Here is a 19264-nt window from a genome sequence, read left to right on the forward strand (position 1 = left end):
TGGAGGGACATCACAGTAGGGCATAAGCCAGGAGGTTGCTAGAAAATGTTGATAATAACTTCCTGCTCAAAGTGACAGGGATGCTAAGGATTAAAGGTGTTATGATGGACCTGGTTCTCGCCCACAATGAGAAGCTGGTGGGGAATTGGAAACTCAAGGACAGCCTGGGCTGCAGTAACCATGAAGTGTTGGATGGAGCTCAAGAGCCTTAGAGAGAGGAGGGCACACAGCAAACTCACTGTCATGGATTTCAAGAGAGCAGTTTTGGTGTCTTCAGGAATCTGCTTGGAAGAGTATCATGGGATAAAGCCCCAGAGGGAAGAGGGGCTTAAGAAAGCTGTTAAATATTCAAGGATCATCCCTTCCAAGCTCAGGAGCAATGCATCCCAGCAAAGATGAATTCAGACACAAGCACCAGGAGGCCTACATGGATGAACAAGGAATACCTGGAAAAACTCAAACACAAAAAAGAAGCCTTCAGAGGATGGAAGCAAGAAAAGGCAACATGGGAGGAATGCTGAGAAGTTGTCTGAGCAGCCAGGGATCAGCTAGGAAAGCTAAAGACCTAGTAGAATTAAATCTGGCCAGGGATGCCAAGGAAAGCTTCTAAAGGCATTTTGGTGATAAAAAAAAAAACCTAGGAAAAATGTATGCTTCTTCATAAGGAGATGAGAGACTCGGTTACTCAGGATGTAGAGAAGGCTAAGGTACAAAATGTTTTGTCTTGGTCTTCACTGGCAAGTGCTCCAGCAGAGAGGACACAAGGATGCTCCAAGGACTGGAGCTCCTCTGCTCTGGAGACAGACTGGGAAAGCTGAGGGAGTTCAACCTGGAGAAGAGAAGGCTTTAGGAAGACCTCAGAGTGCCTGCCAGTGCATAAAGGTGCTCCAAGAGAGCTGGAGAGAGACTTTGGACAAGGGCCTGGAGGGACAGGATAAGGGGGAATGGCTTTCCACTGCCAGATAGCAGTGCTAGATGGGATATTGGGCATAAATTCTTTGCTATGAAGATGTCAAGGCCCTGGCACAGGTTGCTCAGAGAAACTGTGTCAGCCCTATCCCTGGAAGTGTTCAAGGCCAGGTTGGACAGGGCTTGGAGCAATCTGGTCTAGTGGAAGGTGTCCCTGCCCATGGCAGGGCATTGGAACGGGCTGATCATTAAGGTTTCTTGCAACCTAAATAATTCTATGACTCCATGACTTTTTATTTAGCTGGAGATATAGATTTTGAACTCCAAGCAATGCTTTTTCTCTATCAGACCAACAAACCAAAAGAAAGGTAGCCAACTTACCATTATTGCTTATTGAAATCCCCTTAAAATTATTCAGCAGCTATTTATTTCTCCCCAGTTATTCTCTTGTATGGTCCTGTTATCAATCGAGAAGGAGAAAAGAGATACATCTGATGCATAAATTTAATTATCTCATTTTAGGATCAGCTATAGAATTCAATTATTTTTTTATAAAAATAAATGGACTTCTATTGCAGGTGACAATTTTCAAAGGATACCTGCTGAGTTTCTGAGCATGTGTATTATCTTCAGTATGATGACATGTTGTCTGAGGCTTAGATATTTTAAGTCAAATTAAGACATGATTTACAATTTGCATCACTTTTTCCAAATAACCGCGGAAAGTCCCCAGCTGTGAAAGTTTCACCAAAAGAAGTGATGAGCTGGTATTTGGCAAGAAACCCTACAGACCATTTTAAAAATTAAACTAAAAAAAAAAAAGTGGGGAGAGGAATGTGTGGTTTAAAATGATTAACCAGCTTACATTATCCCCTCTCTGTAATTCCACAGTCTTGCTGCACAGTTGGCCACATCCTTAAAAGCAACCTTATTTGATAACAGAGTCATGTATACAGTGGGACCACACCACACACCACAGCCATGATGATACATCCTGGGCCTCATCCAGACTTGGCTGGAGGTGATGGAAAAACTGTGCTTGCCACCTAGTCATCCTAAGTTGCCCATCACTCACAAGGGCTCTGGAAGAGAGCTCCCGTCTCTGCTCTTCTCACTCACATCAAGCTGAGTCAAAATTGCTGGTCATCATCTCCAAGGCATTTGGTAACCTTTCCTGGTGTCTGAAATCTCCCAGCTCCTCAGAGCAAACCCAAACAGAGCTCTTGAGTTGTGTATCAGCTGCAGACACGTACAGCATGATCTGCTATGGTTGAACATATCATTGTGTCAGATGATGTGTCCTGAGGCTCCCTCCCTTCCCTTCCCCTCAAGGATGACCTGCACCCAGGTATTATCCCAAAACACTGTTGACACCCTTATCCATCATCATGAGATAAGAATAAATGGTGTGGCTCCAGCAGGAAAACAGTTGGGATCAAATCAAGCATTGCATCAAGCCCTGCAGATTAGTGTCTTTACTCCAGCAGCCACACAAATCACATGTACCTCCAAGGAATTACAGTGGCATCAAAATGGCAAGTAACAAAGTGAGCTGTAACTGGTTGAATGTGAAATATGAAAAAAAAAAAAAAAAGTGAAATATGAAAAAAAAAACCCTTAAAAAAGGAAAAAGCTGGCAAAAATCTTGTGGCAAGTTGCTGCAACAAATGTGTCTGGCCTCACTTTGAGCAATTTTTCCCAATTTGAGGTGAAATTGTCAATGGCTTCCTCAAGTGACTTGCTCTCTTCTGGCCTTGTGGTGGGAGCACACCCGCCACAAATGACCACCACTTCAAAATGAAGTAAGAAGGAACAATTTTATTTTCATTAATCCAAAGACTTGCACAAGATGATTTATCTTGATGGCAACAAATCCTTAGGAAGAAACTACCACTCACTGACACATCCTACTGCAGACCCATCCCAGATATCCAGACCCCTCACAGTTTGAATAGCAGAAGACCTCTCCTAGGCAGAAGAATTCAGCTTAGGACATCACAGTGTCCTTTGTTTAACCTTTTAATGCTATGTAGGCTCCTACCTGATAGGTTCTGCTTATCACTGACTATAAGACAACTCTTAGATAGAAATGGTGTTTCTTTACGTTCAGTTTCAGCCAAATTTGGAACAGCATCTTAAGAAACCTGACTTCTCTGCAAAGCTTAATGTGAATCCATCCCATGCTCAAGGCTTCAAAATCCCTTACAGATTTTGGGAATGAAAAGTTTAAGTGTTTATTGCCTTCAGACCTGTAAATCTGTGAGCTTCATAAGCAGTTAATTTTGTGTGATTCTGCAATATTACACTTTAGCCCCTTTTTTTGTGAATGAGACCCAGTTTCCACAGAAATGAGATGTTCTCACAACAGGTTTGCAAACAAGTACTGATAAAATTAACTAAAATGAAAGCGCTTTGAGGATGCAAAGGTCGCTAGGTAGGAGTGAGAGCAGGAGATGATGTCAGGCCAAGGGAGAGGAAATGAAGAAATGGAAGCAGTCTATGCAATGGAGACCTTGCTGCTGGAGGAAACATTGCATCATATCTCCGAGTGGCATCACTTGTGGTGGCACGAGCAGGTTTGGGGGACTTTTTACCCTCCAGTTCTGCAGGTAGGGGGATGGTGGTGACTGAGACCAGCTTAGACTCATACAAACCTCTACCCACGCACAAAGGTAGAAGTGGGTTTTCAAGTATGTCTTGCCCTTCTCAGAAATTACTGTCACAATTTAGGGGAAGATAATTTGAATTAGTTCTAGACCTTCTTAGGCCACACGTCTTCAGTAGCTAATTACAGCTAAGACAACTCTGAAAACATCCGGGTTACCAAAACCCGTATCTGTCACACAATACATGTGGATTTCGCCTCAGAACATATAGCCAAACACTGGATTCAGAAAACTGAGTTCAGGGGTAATTTGAGCAATGAAGAACCTCTACCTTTTTTTACCAGTATTATGCAAAATTGAGCTTAGAAGCTGTCTCAAAAAAATCCACTAGAAAATCACATCAGTAGGATTAGGATTTCAGAATTGATCACTTTTGCTCATTTTGAGCCCAGCTTCTGTCAAATCCTTGCTCTGCCTTTTCATCTCTTCTCCCAGGCTTCAGGGCACTGTTGCTCACACATCACCCAATATCAAAATAGTCAACAGTGCAGTGCAGTGAGTGGTGCCATGGGTGTCACAAGTGTCATGGGTGAAGAGACACCTAGGAATACATCCTGGTGACACTGCTTGGCTCAGTTATGATCACACTTCTCCATCACTGTCCAGCTCCATTGACCTGCACAAGAAGAGAATGGGATGAGACTGGACTCCAGTTGCTGCAAGGACGGTTGCACAAGCTCCAGACAGAGACTTCATTAACGTGTGATCTCAATGTGTGCAAGATGGGGACATCCCCAGGGTGTGTCTGAGAGTCTGTCTTTGGGTGTCTGCTCATTAACAGCCTGGAAACCACCACGAGAGGTGATGCTGATGTCTTAAAGAACCTAGAAATGAAAAAACACTTTTGAGATAATATTAGTCTAGGAGGTAACATAAAGACTGGTCTTTACTGGAGGCCTCCAAGGGCCAGATATGGAAAATGCCTAAATGCCCAAATGCCCACCCCCGCCGGGGGGGAATACAGTTTTATAAGTTTAGCTAATTAACATAATTAACAAAAATCACCAATTAGGAGCACAAGTATTGAGGCAATTCCTTCCCAGTTCAGCCCCTTTCTAAATCCTTCCTCCTCAGATGGGAACTAAACTTTGTTTATGAAAATGTGTCTCAAACAGCTGTTTTCAACCTTGGTTCCCAGGAAGAACAAAGATACCATAGGGGCTGTGTACCCCCCAGGGCTTGGAGCTCTGGAATATGTTTTTCTGCCTAGGGAAAAGGTAGGGAGAAGTATTGGGACTAACTACAAATACAATAATAGACTACAAATATATGTGTAAAGAATATAGAGAATATATAAAAGTGAAAATTCTGACAACATTGCCACCAGAGAGCTCAGCAGCTCAGCAGCCAGCCAAGGCACTCAGCTGCAGTGCAGCACGAGAGCACCAGCAGCTGTGTAGGTAAATCCATAAATTTATGTCACCCACCTGCCCCCCAACAATATAGTTTGATGTATTTTGAGGCAGTCAAATCCCTCTGGGCCCCCACTGATCCTCCCTCTTGTTCTTACAGGGAACTGAAGGGGAGATTATATGATGAAATTCTTCCCTGTGAGGGCGGTGAAGCCCTGGCACAGGCTGTTCCACTCCTGGAAGTGTTCAAGGCCAGGCTGAATGGGGCTTGGAGCAACCTGGTGTCCCTGCCCATGGCAGGGGGCTTGGACTAGATGATCTTTGACATCTTTTCCAACACCAACTTTTCCAAACCATTCTACGATTCTATGAAACTCAACATTTTGCATAAAGCCCTGGAGTCAGAAGTGACCTTGAGAAAGGACAAAGAAAAATCTGTTGACCAGAACCCCCTACACATTATTCCCACACACCAGATAAGATTTGTCTTTCAGATTAAAAGACTCTGATATTTACAAATCACTGCGTAGGCTTCCTGATAAATAATTTTTAAGTGTAAATTCCCCAGCTATTCCAGGCCAAAAGCAAACACTGCACGAGAGAGAAAAAGAAGCTCATAAGACTTTACAATGGTAAGATAGGACTAAAGGGATGGGTAAGAGAAGCCCATGTGTGCCCCTATGTAATGAGGCACATAGATACCTATGTTATTTGCTGTGAGATGCATGCAGCATTTATAAGGCAGAAAGGGAAAGAAATGGTGTTAAGAAAAGAGACAGGTCTTTTGAGCAAAGGCAATCTGCAGCTTTGGTCTGTATTGTGGAGAGGGAGGCAGTTAGACATGGAATTCAGTAAGTACCCAATGCCCAACTTTTAATGGCCACAACAATGCCGTGTTGTTCACAGCTTCTAGATATGCTGGGAAGGAAAACTCCAGGATAACCAAGATTTTGGTAAATGCCAATGAACCTTGTGTTGTGCTGGTTTCCTGGTGCAGCAGAGGAAGCAACCAATCTGCTTAGTCATTAGTAGTTATTTCTGTCCACATATCCACCTTGGATAACATGCAGGACAGTGCCATATTGATTGCATTTCTTACAGACTGAGTCAGGAGGACTAATAACTGCACCAGTTTCCCTTGATGCTTCACCACGTTTACTTCAGGAAAAGCATTGATTCCCATGGACTGTACTGGCGCGAATCTGGAGAAAAAAAGAACAACCACTGGTCTAGAAAGAATAACCTAAAGCACTGAGATTGGACATGAATTAGAAATATTAATCATAGACTAACAATGGTTTGGGTTGGAAGAGACCTAAAAGATCTTTGGTTCTAATGCCCTGCCATGGGCAGGGACACCTTCCACTAGACCAGATTGCTCCAAAAACCATTCAACCTGGCCTTGAACACTTCCAAGGATGGGGCTGTGCCAGGGCCTCAACATCTTCACAGCCAAGAATTCCTGCCCAATATCCTGTCCAATCCTGCCCTCTGGCAGTGGAAAGCCATTTCCCCTTGTCCTGTCCCTCCAGGCCCTTGTCCAAAGTCTCTCTCCAGCTCTCTTGGAGGCCCTTTATGCACTGGTAGGGTTTCTGAGGTCTTCCTAAAGCCTTCTCTTCTCCAGGTTGAACTCCCCCAGGTCACAGCCTGTCTCCAGAGCAGAGGAGCTCCAGTCCTTGGAGAATCCTTGTGGCCTCCTCTGGACTCACTTTACATGGTTACTTACCCATTGAGCAAATCACATTGGTGTGCAGGGATAAAGGTATGATACATCACTGACTGTCTCCCTCTGCTGCTTAACAAGAACTCTAGATCCATTTTTTCCCCATTCATGTCATTGAAGCAGAGCTGGTATTTCCTGACTGACCCAATACACTGATTAATATAATCAACAGTCACATCTTATGATTATTCCAACCCACTTATTCCACTCAGCCTGAGCAGAAATTAATTTACCCCCTCAAAAAAAAAGGCCAATGACTTTTATTTTTATTTAGTTTTAGACTCTATTCAGCCCTTCAATGTGAGTCAATCCTCTCTAGCTGTGAATCTCAGCTAGTTCCCTGGCAAAGTAGCTTTTATCCTCCTCAGGATTCCTTTGAGAGCACTACACCATGGGAACTGTCATCTTGCTGTTATTCTTCAGCACCTTTGCCTTCACTCTGAATGTTAATTGCAGACTAGAGGTGCCAGCTGGGATATTTTGTAGACTGAAGTTCCTGAGCAAATTCCCTCCACTACTGTAAAGCAGGAAAGAACATAAATTTGTTATAACCACATAGACATATCATCACAGGTATTGTGAGTTCTCTTGGGGACTTTATGGTTTTGGATAAAGAAACCATTCCCTTAATTTGGACAGGATTCAAGGGTGAGACAGGTGTGGATTAGGCATAAAAGAAAGCATGGAGTTTATAAGAGTTAGCTTCTGAGACAGTTCTGTGTCCTATATTGAAGTTAATTCCTCAAGATATAAATAATAGAAATTTCACAAGGTCAGAGGGGTGGGTTGCACTTGGTTACATCTGAGCTGGACCAGGAAACAAAGTCTAGGTTTAAATAAACAACTTAAAACTATGGAGAGAATAAGACGCTGCAACTCTGAGGTCTTGACCCCTCAGTTACACCCTCTTTTGCTGTCAGACAGACTTAGTGGTGCCTTTAGATAGACATTAACTTAGATACACGGAGAGATGTCTGCCAACACTATTATGATGCCAAATAACTGGCTTCAGACCCCACTTGCCCCCACAAGTGCAATTTCTGCTTAATCACTGTGCAAATTATAGATGGGCTGAAGTCTTACGAGGATTTTTTAAGGTTCATTACTTTATTAGTTCTGTTTATCTTTTTGTTCCATAGTGACAGCTGAAGTAATCCCAGACTTTATGAATAAACTCACCTGTGTGATCTTCACCTGTGTTTAGTTAAAGACCACAAGGCACAATATTTTCCACAAACATAGCCTTGTCAGGGGAATCATACACCATGTATGGTGCTGGAAATTATATTGTCCACATTTAGTGCCTGTTTGGTGCCCAGTGAAGCTGATGGAAACTTAAAAATGCTGACAGCAAATAAGGAAAACAGCTCTTTATTTTTAGTTCTGCCAAAATCTCAGCTGAAGTTTTGTCAAGAGGTCACTGGTCCACCTTTCATTACAAACTTGCTGACTCTGAACTCATGTTGTTTGTTTGTTTGTTTGATTTTCTTAAGTGTCTGATAATCCACATGAAAGACTGAAACAGAGTGTTACTGAACAAGTTTCAACTTTGCAAGGGAAGCAATAGAAAAACAAAAACAAAACCTCCTCAATAAATCTCCAGTTAAAATGTTGCATCTGAGCAAACTACTGGCATCAGTTTCTGCTCTGGGCTGAAACTTTGTCCGTTCCCCAGTGAGCCTTTGAGCCAAAGTAGTTTTTGGCCAAATACAGTTTCTTCAGGAAGGTTAAGCCCTTAACCTCCAGTCCTTTTTTTGCTGGCAGCCTGGAGCCTGAATATTTTGGGACAGATGTTCAGGGCTGTGGATCACTTAAAAAATAGGGGAACTTGTTTGCTTTTCTTGGAGTTAGTCTGACAGATATTATTCAAAACTCTTTGCTGCATGAGGGATTTTTCATTTTAGTTTTAAGTTTGAAGATCTGTTACCTATTTTCTTATTGCTAGTGAAAGAAACAACAAATAATTTGTCTCCTCACCTATATATGTGTGTATATATACATATAAACAGCGGTCCTGTATGGGACACTTAAGAAAAGAGCATGTAACAACCACAAAATATTTGAAGTATTCAAAGCAAGTGAAAACCTTCATAACCTTCATCTAGGAGACACTGGCTAACCATCTGTGCTACACAACTTGGCCTTTCACCCAGCTGCTGTCCCGTGCGGGTTGTATGGATGCACCAAGATAGTGTTCTAATAATCTCCTTGGGGACAAAGAGCAGAACAATTTACATCCTGAATGAAGCAGGGATCCAACAGAAGATTACACTTCTAAGTGCAAGTTAGTTAATGCCTGGATGCCCAAGCTTGCTCCCTAAATCCATATCTGGAAAAAGGTGTGGAAGGAAAAGGGATTTTTGGCAGAAGGTCACTTATTAACTGCATCCTGAAATGGTTGGAGTGTGAGATGGGCATTGGGGAACAGCAAAATAGTAGAAACAGGAAGTATTTCTTGCTCCTAAATGTCTGTAGGAGGCTGGGAACCTAAGACATAACTAATTATGGGTCTCATTTCTCTCGGTAAAGATGCTACCAGTAAATGCTTCTGGCTTCTGGAGCACTACACAAGTTTGCTTGTCAGCCTTTTATTGCTGTTGTTTTATTGTGATTGTACAGACACCTGCACAAGAAAAGCAATGATAGACATCTCTTTACCTTATCCTTACCAAAAATAGGATTCATTAGGAAAAAAGCATAGGCGGAAAGCATATTCTTTTGCTCCTGCATGAGAATGTGCCCTGTATCATTGTTTCTCAAGACATGGTGTGCAAAGCCACATGTGCTGATGCATAAAAGATAAGGAATGATAGATCCTTCATAATATGTTCAGTATAAAGGGAGATGGAAAGATGCAGCTTGGTCTTAATGAAGTTTCAAGGACTTTGAAGGTTTGTGGTCCAAACTAATTTGGAGCCTTTTTTCTAGACAATCAGAAATGGGCAAGGACTGTCCAATTTCTGAAGAAATTGTATAGTATAAAAAAACTCTAGAAGATAAGAAAATACCTTGTGAAAATTAATAGCCAGTACAGTCTTTTGAGCATCATCTACTCCAGTAAACTAAACACAATGAGGACTCAGACTGTGTGTCAGTGTCAGTGCTGCTGAGCTTCCCCTGGGATGCCTCTGTTCTGGCTGAGCCAACTCCATCCTCAAGTGCCACTAAGCAAAGTCTGGGAAATAGCAGAAGATGCTTAGACACCAGGTTTTGGTGACAAATAGATTTCAGTAGTGTGGAAAAGGGGTATCAAGAGTCAGTTGGTCTCAGCGCTGAAGAGCAGCCATGAGCAAGTCCAATTTGTTCATGTAGACAGAACCTTAGAGAGAATTATTTACACCAGACACGCTCAGGATACAGAAATAACTAGCGCTTTTTGATAGGGACAGCTCATGTGCAACTACAACCCAAAAGAAAGAGAGGCTCAAAATTAATTTCCTGAGCCTAAAAGGAACAATAATTGAGCCCTCAGAGAAAGGGATCACAAAAATTCCAACATGCTTTACTACCTGTGATAAATATGGATTTCACGATGGAATTATTCTTTGTTGCTTCTTAGATCAAACACAATACACACAAGGCCTATCAGCACCCTAATGCTTTGCTTTTGCCAGACAAACACCCTTTTTTGCCACTTTGGAAATCTGACTCAGCTGCACAAAGCTGACAGTGACAAAGCCAAAGGAGCAGCTTACATGAGCACAGATTGATACTGCTTCACACGCTGTCTTGGTTTGAAAGACAGGGGTCTGCCAATGAAGGCAGGAACCTCCCTTGGAATGGAGAATATGACCCCTTTCCTTCTGAATTATTATAACCTCGACATTTAGGGGCTTTCAGGCAAAGATATAGGAAAAGGAATAACAGTTCTTTACTAGTATACATAACAAGGTAAACAAACAGCAACAACAGCAACAACAACAAACAAAACTGGGAGCCCAGTCACATCCCTCTCTCTCCCAGTGGTCAAAGCCCTTTCCCCTCTGGTGCAGTTCCGGTCACGGCCGGCAGGGGCGCTGTTGGCTCCCGGCCGGGCAGGGCAGGTGCAATGATCCCCCCCGGCTGCAGGGGGCGCTGTGGCACACGGGGACAATGGCGGATGGGCTCGGCAGACAGGGATGGAGCCGGGGCTGCCTTTACAAACCTCCACGGCAGCCGATCCCCTGCCTCCTCTGGGTAGCAAAGAGAGCTGGAGCTGGAGCCTGGGAAGCTGCAGGCTGGAACGGCAGGGCGAGCTCACCCAGGGCAGCAAGCAAGAGGCAGCAGAAGGAACTGCAGCTGCAGCTGGAACCGCGGGGTGTCCCGGCAGGCGGGGGGGGGGAAGAGCTGCAGTGCAGGGAATAACCACAGCCTGAGGCAGCAGCAAAGAGCGGCGGGGCTGGGCAGTGGCACTCAGGCTCCTCCTCAGCAGCTGCTGCACCAGCTGGGGAGACGTGCCCTCTGGGAAGGGGGAGGTGGTTTGGGTCCTGGTCTTTTTCTCTGAGGCATCCAAACAGATGGCAAGGGTTCTGTCCAGTGGGGCAGGGTGCCAGTAAGGTCCCAGATCAATGGCTGCTCTCACGAGCAAAGGCTCACCCATGTCAGGAGAGGTGGTATGAGGCTGTGCTCCAGCGGTGGCACTGTATTCTCCCCCCAGTAATGGACAGCTTGACCATCCTCCTCCAATGCTGAGAGGAGCCAAGCCTAGCCCCTCGCCCCCAGCCAAAATGTGGTGATATCTCTGCCCTTCCCAAGAGAACGCCCCTCAGCCAGCTGCACACCTCCCCCTTCTCTGTGGCTACTTCTTTTCTCTCTCTTAAGTACTGGTCATTATTGTCTCTTAGTAAGAGATGGGAGAAAATTCCTTGAGAGAAAGAAATGAGTGCAGGCTGCTCCCCGCAATGCCAGTGAGTCAGTGGCAAAGCTGGGAAACAAACTTAGGATCTGAGTCTTTAACCTGGTGTCTCCAGCAAACAAACACTAGAAAACCAAATAAACAAAAGAACCCACCACAAAATAAGGCAAGAATTTCTGGTAAATTTTGCCTGGAAATGTGGCTGAAGTAGCTATGGATAATGGGTAATAACATAGACACAAAGCAGACCCACTGTCCTGGTATTAATTGGCAAGAATTGTCTAGCAACTCAATCTAAACTTCTGCAGGGAGAGTGAGATGGGAAGGGACCCTGAACAAGTCACAGAGGAATTTATATCACATGATACACTTCACATGTAATGTTTTCTCCCCCACCTACTCACACAGTAGGTTTGTGATTTTAATTTGTTTATTTTTAGTAGGAAGTATAACTATGTAAATACATGCTCTGAGCTGATGTTTTAGACAGGGACGTTTAATAGTATATGTGTGCTAATTGTTGTTATGTTTCTGGGTCTTACTGATTTTGGACTTGCTCCTGCTCACTCCTGCACTCCAGGAGAATAGGTTGTTTGGCCACTATCACAAACACTCCCTGCTACTACTGTACAAACTGCTCAGGGTGGAGGTTTCCACACCTCCCACATCTCCCTCCTGTTCTCTGATTAAGAAGCTGGAACTACTGGAAGTTGCCACATAAGTCTTTGGAGAGAATTCTCTTGTATGTCTGCAGGATGGGTGGAGGAGAGACTATGGCCATGTAGGTTGTCCCTACACTACACTGGCAAAAGGCAGCCACCACCAAAGATCATCAAATGAGACACAGGCTCTGCTGTTGCTCTGCTTTTGCTTCCTTTGCTGCAAGAAGTGATGAAATCAGCAATACCAGTGTAGAAACTGGCTGCAAGCTTTGCCCATCTTGCTAAACTACTTGATGACTTACATCTCACTGCCTCCAACACATCAGGGAAGACGCTCAGGGTTCAGGTTCATAACAAACAATCTTTCACCTCATGCCTATGTTGTAGGTCTGCAGTCACTCAAGTAGTCGTGCAAGCACTTGGCCCCAGTTCTAAGTCCCACAAACAGCATAGAATTCCTCAGTCATGCACAGATATCTTCTATCTGCATCTATCCTTGCATGGGAATATTTGTTGAAGAAAACTTTATAACCTGGTAAATTTGCAGTAGACTTGGAATCTTTACACAGCCCTTTCCTTATTCCCTATTTCATTCTGACTTCCTGAGTTAAAAGCTCTTTAGGTAAATATCAGATTTTTTTATAAACACTCAAGTTCAATTCCAGATGATTTACATGGTTTGGGTAACATCATCAAATAAAACACAGTATAAATAATGCCAAAAACCATAGTGCAAATAGGTAAACAAACTACAAGGTCTTGTAAAATTACTTGATTTTGATTAAAACAAAGAATAAAAAGGCAGACCAGAGTTTAGTCTTCAAATGGCTGAGGTCAGATTGGCCTAGTTGAAGATCTCTCAACCAAAGTGTTAACATGCTTCATTTACTTTCTAGACTGTAAATCAAACTGTAATTAATCACCACCACTCCAAGCAAACAATCTCTTCTAATCACCTTGTCATGACAATACATCTTTGTAATATTGCAGATGCTCAGGGACATCTTATAAACAGGATGTAAGTGAAAGTCTATTAAAAGAATTAACTGGATTACTGCAGTTGCTAAATATTATTCCAAGTTTCATAATACCATGCGCTTTAAGGCCAACACATAAAACACCAGCTGCTGTTAGAGGAGTTTGTTTTTCTACTAATAATCAAATTTTGGCTTGTGAAAGGCTGTTGTTTTTCTACCCTCATTTTTTTTTTTCCGGGGTTGGGAGGGGGAGCTGTCTTCCTGATTTTTTAAAATGTGTTTCTTTATTTTTGTCTTTAATCCATCTACCTCCTCTCATCAATTGTTGGTAGCTCTCTTCTGTTATGCTGGTGCTGCTGGAGACAGCTCATTCTCTCTGCATTTATATTGCTAAACCAGATTTCTCAGATCCTGTGTCCAGCTAGGTGCCCCAAACCAGCTCCTAGATCCACATCATGATGCTAATTTTTAACTCAGATTCTTGTACAAATTAGCAACATAAAGATGTTCTTTTTGACACATATTACTACACCCAAGGGAAAGAGCTCCACCAGTCCTGCCAAGAGAAAGATGATGAGCCATCCTGCATCAGCTGCCAGGGTGGAAAACATAGACCAGGACATGGCTTTCCTGCATCATTGCAGCACCCTGAAGGTTAGCTGGAGAGTCTACTTGACTCAAAGTCAAAGAATAAAGCAAGGGGCAGACAGGTCAACACAGACAAGGGAGCACAGGGAAGCAACAGTCAGGCTCAACAAAAGCCATCAAGATTTCTGCAAGGTGTAGATTAATCTGAAGGGGAATTTTATAAAGGGTAAGGCACAGAATGGAAAAGCACAGACTTGTGCTTTTGAAAGTACACATGATCTAATGAAAGTGTCCCCATCCCTGGCAGGGAGTTGGACTAGATGATCCTTAATGCCCCTTCCAACCCAACTCATTCCAAGATTCTCTGATAAGCAACCATGGCCACATCCAGGCAGAAGCAGTTGGCTTCTCTACATTGGAGAAGACAGAGGGAACAATGTCTTTGACAGAACAAAGTTGAAGAAGGTGTCCCTGAACTTTTTCCCACAAGCCTTTTTGCTAGGGCTCTTCTATCTCTAATCTTATTCTGTGTATTGGTGTTGGGCTAGATCATGATTTTGGTCCTCCATGTCTCCTTCTATCCACCTTCCCTCTGGAAGTATTTCATCCATGCTTCTGCCATCCAGCCACTGGATGCTGGAACTTGGCACTGGCTTTTTAGCTCTCTTCCCCCTCTACCTCGATACAGGGAGCTCTCACTACCAAGACCTGCATTTCAAACACACTTCTTGTTCCCAAAAGTGAACATATTTTCCTTCCAAGATCCCACCTCTCCACCTTGTGTTGACCCACAAACCTCTGACTCTTTTTCCTCCTTTTCTGCCCTTGGTGCAGCACATCACTCACGCTTTTCTTTCATTGCCAAGTCCTCACTTCCATCTTGGAGACCAAGAATTCACACAGTATTTAATCACAGCTGAAGTTACAAACACAGCTGTGCTAAGACCTCTTATTTTCTACCTACACTACTCCCCAACCTTCATAACTGCAGTTTTTCTACTCAGGACCAAGATCCAGACTATTATTTCACAGTGCATTGGCTATCTCTATCTTTTAATCTAATTTCTTTTCTTATCTCTTCACATTCTTGGCCTTGTGCCTTTGCCTTTTCTCTGTGTTCATCAGTCAAATATCCTCTTTTCTTCAAAGCAGTGCTTAAGATTCAGCTCTCCAATCAGCACTCCTCTTTTCTAATCACTGGCAACCTCATATAATCCTTGTGATGAAATATTTTCTCATGCCCTGCCAAGTGTTAAACTTGACTACTTTAGACATGTACGCATTTCACACATGTCAGAGTGTCCTAGACATGGAGTATGTCTTACATGCAGTCTATAAAATACTGTTCACATCTACGGTACCCTACAAATGTTTTCTAATAAATGGAATTCATTGCACTGTATTTATGATCAGCTATAAAAGGATGAGGAAGATCAGCTAAGATGTGAAGTTAACAGTTTAAAGCCTAAAACAAAGAACCCAGCAACGTGAAGACTTGGATTAGGCTTTGAGCTGAAGGCAGATAGATTTAGATTGGATATTAGGAAGAAATTCTTCCCTTTGAGGGTGGTGAGGCTCTCTGGCACATGTTGTCCAGAGTAGCTGTGGCTTCCCCATCCCTGGAAGTGTTTAAGGCTGGGTCAGATAGGGCTTGAAGCAACCTGACATACTGGAAAGTACAGAGTGGAATTGGATGAGCTCTAAGGTCACTTCAAATCCAAACCATTTTGTGATTCTATAGCTTTCAAGTGAGATTTTGCTTTGTTGTATAATGAAATTACTTTTTTGCATTTCAGCAAAGTACTGAGTTTTGCTTCAGGGCTTCCACTTAGGCAGAATTTACTCTGAAGCATGTGCCTCAGATCTGTGAATAAGCATTTCAGGTTGCTTTGCATGAATAGCAATTGTGTTAACAGTTAAGGTCTTGACAATCACATGAGTGTGCTCTGATCCTGTTGGGCTTACTAGGAGAGTTGCAGCCCATGAAGTTAGGCTACTGAGACCATGTGTATTGTTGTAAGTCAGGAGAAAGGGAATAACAAAAGACAAAGGTGGCTTTTTACAATTTAGAAGAAGCCAGAATGACCTCCAGTTACTTTATAGTCACCAAACTGGTACCTCCTGACCTTCTGTGTAGTGGGAAGATCACTGGGGAATAGAGCAAAAAGCAGTTTAAAATATTAAAAAATCAATGGAATTGAAGCTCATAAGCAGATTTCAACCAGTGTAGCTCTACTACCTAGAGACTCATTGATGTACAATCTCTTTGAACCCAACTAAATCATCTTAACCTAACCCTGTAAAACACTTTATTTTGTATCAGAACTACAAACACCTTGGACATCACTGCATGGTTGTATTTGCACAGTCATAGCTATGACTTCTGTGGATTTTTTAATCTCACTCATAAACTTGGACTTGAATTAAGTAATAAAGGTTATACACAGATAATCAGAAAATCTCTCTCTATATAAATAACATATAATCTAATAGCAAAATAAGGCTAAATTGAGCTGAGGAACAGATAGTGTGGGGAAAATCCTGGAAGAGGATGTTAGTTGGGACTTATTCTTCAGGCATCACCAGGAACAATGCAGGGAAGGGAGGAATTGCGCCAGAAGAGAGTGATGATTTGGCAATTAAAAGCTGCTAGCTGGAGAGAGAAGTTGCAGGGTCCTGTAGAGAACTGCTGAGCAAGAACACCAGATGAGCAGCAGCTTGGGATGTGGAACTAGCCCAAGGAAAGACACAGCGGTTGGTTAATTACATGAGGAGGGTTGGAGACTAGAAAAAAGACTCTAGAAGATGCATTTTTCTGTATATGTACTTCTAATTTTGCCTTAAGTGCCAACAGTATCCAAGTGACTCAATAACAAATGGATTTTATCTTTACACTACACTGTGGAGAAGGTAGAGGGCCAAAGGCTTGGGGAACCAAGGTGAAGAGCAAAGCAAGTGATTTACCAGGCAGGGGTCACAGAGATTCTGGTGATATGAGCCCTTGTTAAGCCTCTTCACCACAAAGGCATGCTTTCCCCAAAGGAAGGAGCTGATCAGCAACCTACTGGTGTTGATTTGAAAAAAGGCCTGAGGATAGGAAAACACTAATCATGGAGACATTAGGGTTGGAAAAAAACTTCTAAGTTTATCAAGTGCTCCTTAAACCAGCACCACTGTGTTCACCATTTAATCATGTCCTCATCTCCATATCATGGAGAGGTGTCACACGCACACAAAACTACAACCACATTGTAATTATAAATATAAATAAATATATAAATTATTATAAGTGTGCCAAGCTGAGACAGAGCTTACTCTGCATTGTACTGTTGGGTCTCCTCATGAGAGAGAGTTGTGGGATGGGTCCTGATGAGAGGCAAGTATTGGTCCACTACAGCCATTCCTGTGGGTTTTTTTCCATAGGCTACATGAAAAGACTCCTGTGTACTTCTCAACTTTAGAAGCCACAGCTGGTCCAGTTGTGTTTCCCACCATCTGAACTGTTTGGTGAGGTTAACACATTTTCCCCAAAACAACACCACTTCCTTGTGGCTCTTAGACTGGAAGTTTAGTACTGATATAAACCTGATTATTGCCAGGTGATGTTCCCATAATTCGGATACAGCACAGTCTTCCTTGCTTCAGCACAAGGCTTTTGTTTTCTATTACAGAAGTTCACCTGTAAAAGCAGAATATGGGAGATGTGTGAACAGCAGAATAAGAAATTCAATGCAGAAACATATTTTTTTAATTTCATTTGACAGATAGAATCATAGAATGATTTGGGTTGGAAGGGACCTTGAAGATCATCTACTTCCAACCCCATAGTGAAGAATTCATTCTCATAGTGAAAAATTCATATTTATAATGTCATGGTACGTGGCATAACCACATTAAGTAATTTGGGGATTTTCTGGTATTAACTTGATGTTTTTGAGCTATTTCTTTTGTCAAAAGATTACAAAGAAGACCGGTCTGCCACCACACTCAAACTGAAACATAAGAACTGATTAGGTACTGCTCTTCACAGGAAATCATTTATAGCATGATGCAGTTTGGGCTGTTCTGGCTTAGCTTTACTGTGACACATCTGCATGGGATTGTTTACACTCCTGGAAAATGAGAGCTTACAGCATGGCTGGAGAAACCTGGCTATATTCCCAGAGAGCTGCGTGCAGGTGGCATCCAATAAAGGCACCTGCACCTGCAATTTGATTTGTCTTTTCCATCAATAATTGTATGTTTTTGAGGGGAACAGAGTGAAATCATATCTTGAATTTAAAACTCAGGTACATTTTCTGCCAGCAAAATCCTTCATCATTCATAAAAGAAAAACAGAATCATATGACATCATGAGCTCATGTTTTAAAAATGAAGCATCCAATTAAAAGTCAGCCTTTTCGAAACAGCAGTATTTCTTCACTTTCATCACAATCAAGTTATATTATTTTGGCAAAACTATTTACTTTTTTCAGATGAAATAATGAATTCTGAGTAGCTGTACCTGAAAGCAAACAGAAATTGAAGCTGTGGCAGAGAAACCCATGGAAATCAAGGGGGGATCAAGGACAATTGTTTTAAAATAAAAGGAGAATTTTAGACTAGAAATTAATTTCCCAGAGAGTAGTGAGGCCCTGGCACAGGTTGCCCAGAGAAGCTGTGACTGTCCCATCCCTGGAAGTGTTCAAGGACAGGCTGGATGGGGCTTGGAGCAACCTGGTCTAGTGGAATGTGTTCCTTCCCATGGCAGGGGGACTGGCACAAGATGATTTTAAAGGTTGCTTCCAACCCAAGCCTTTCAATGGTTCTATGAAATCCAAAGTATAATTGGCCTTCAGTTTTGTGGTTTAATCTATCCACACTACTCATGGCCCTGAGCTACTCTTTGTCCTTAGTGCATTAGAAATTGCAGGGGCTCCTTGCTTTTTTATTACACAAACAAGTAGTATCCTACATAGTTCAGAAGGGTCTGGTGTTACCTGAACAGTAACAAAATAGTAAATAACAGAAAAGTAAATCTGTGGGCTAATATGAGACTGTAAGGAAAAGGAAGCAGGAGCAAGGTTGAGCAGTCCCCCTGGTGGCTCTTCTCTGGTGAGGAGAAGGTGGACCAACACAAGGTACTAGCATTAAGAAGAAATTTTTCAAAATGCTTGTGAAAGAACAGGACAAATTTGAATACCCCACAATAGTAAAATGGGGATGTTACAGCCACAAACTAGGAGGAACAAGACTGTAGCCAAGACACTGTGCACAGCATGGAACATGTTATGGACCTCTGTAGGGTGGGTCCCTGCCAAGCCAAACCACAAAATATCTACGCTAAGCTCTCCCAAGTTGGAAAATTCATTTTGGTATCACAAAATTAAATGCACAAATTAAATACCAAACAACATTTTTGATGATACTCCAACAGAGCAATAGTGATATTTTAAGTTGCTATTACAAAACATGTCTGGCCAAGGGAAGCAGAAGACAAGTCTGATGGAGAAGTCACACCAGGAAGACACGCACCAGAATTTCAGGAGTGAGACTATTCTGCTTCATTGGGCT

This window comes from Zosterops lateralis, assembly GCF_965231275.1.
Source record: "Zosterops lateralis genome assembly, chromosome: 2".
Taxonomy (NCBI): Eukaryota; Metazoa; Chordata; class Aves; order Passeriformes; family Zosteropidae; genus Zosterops; species Zosterops lateralis.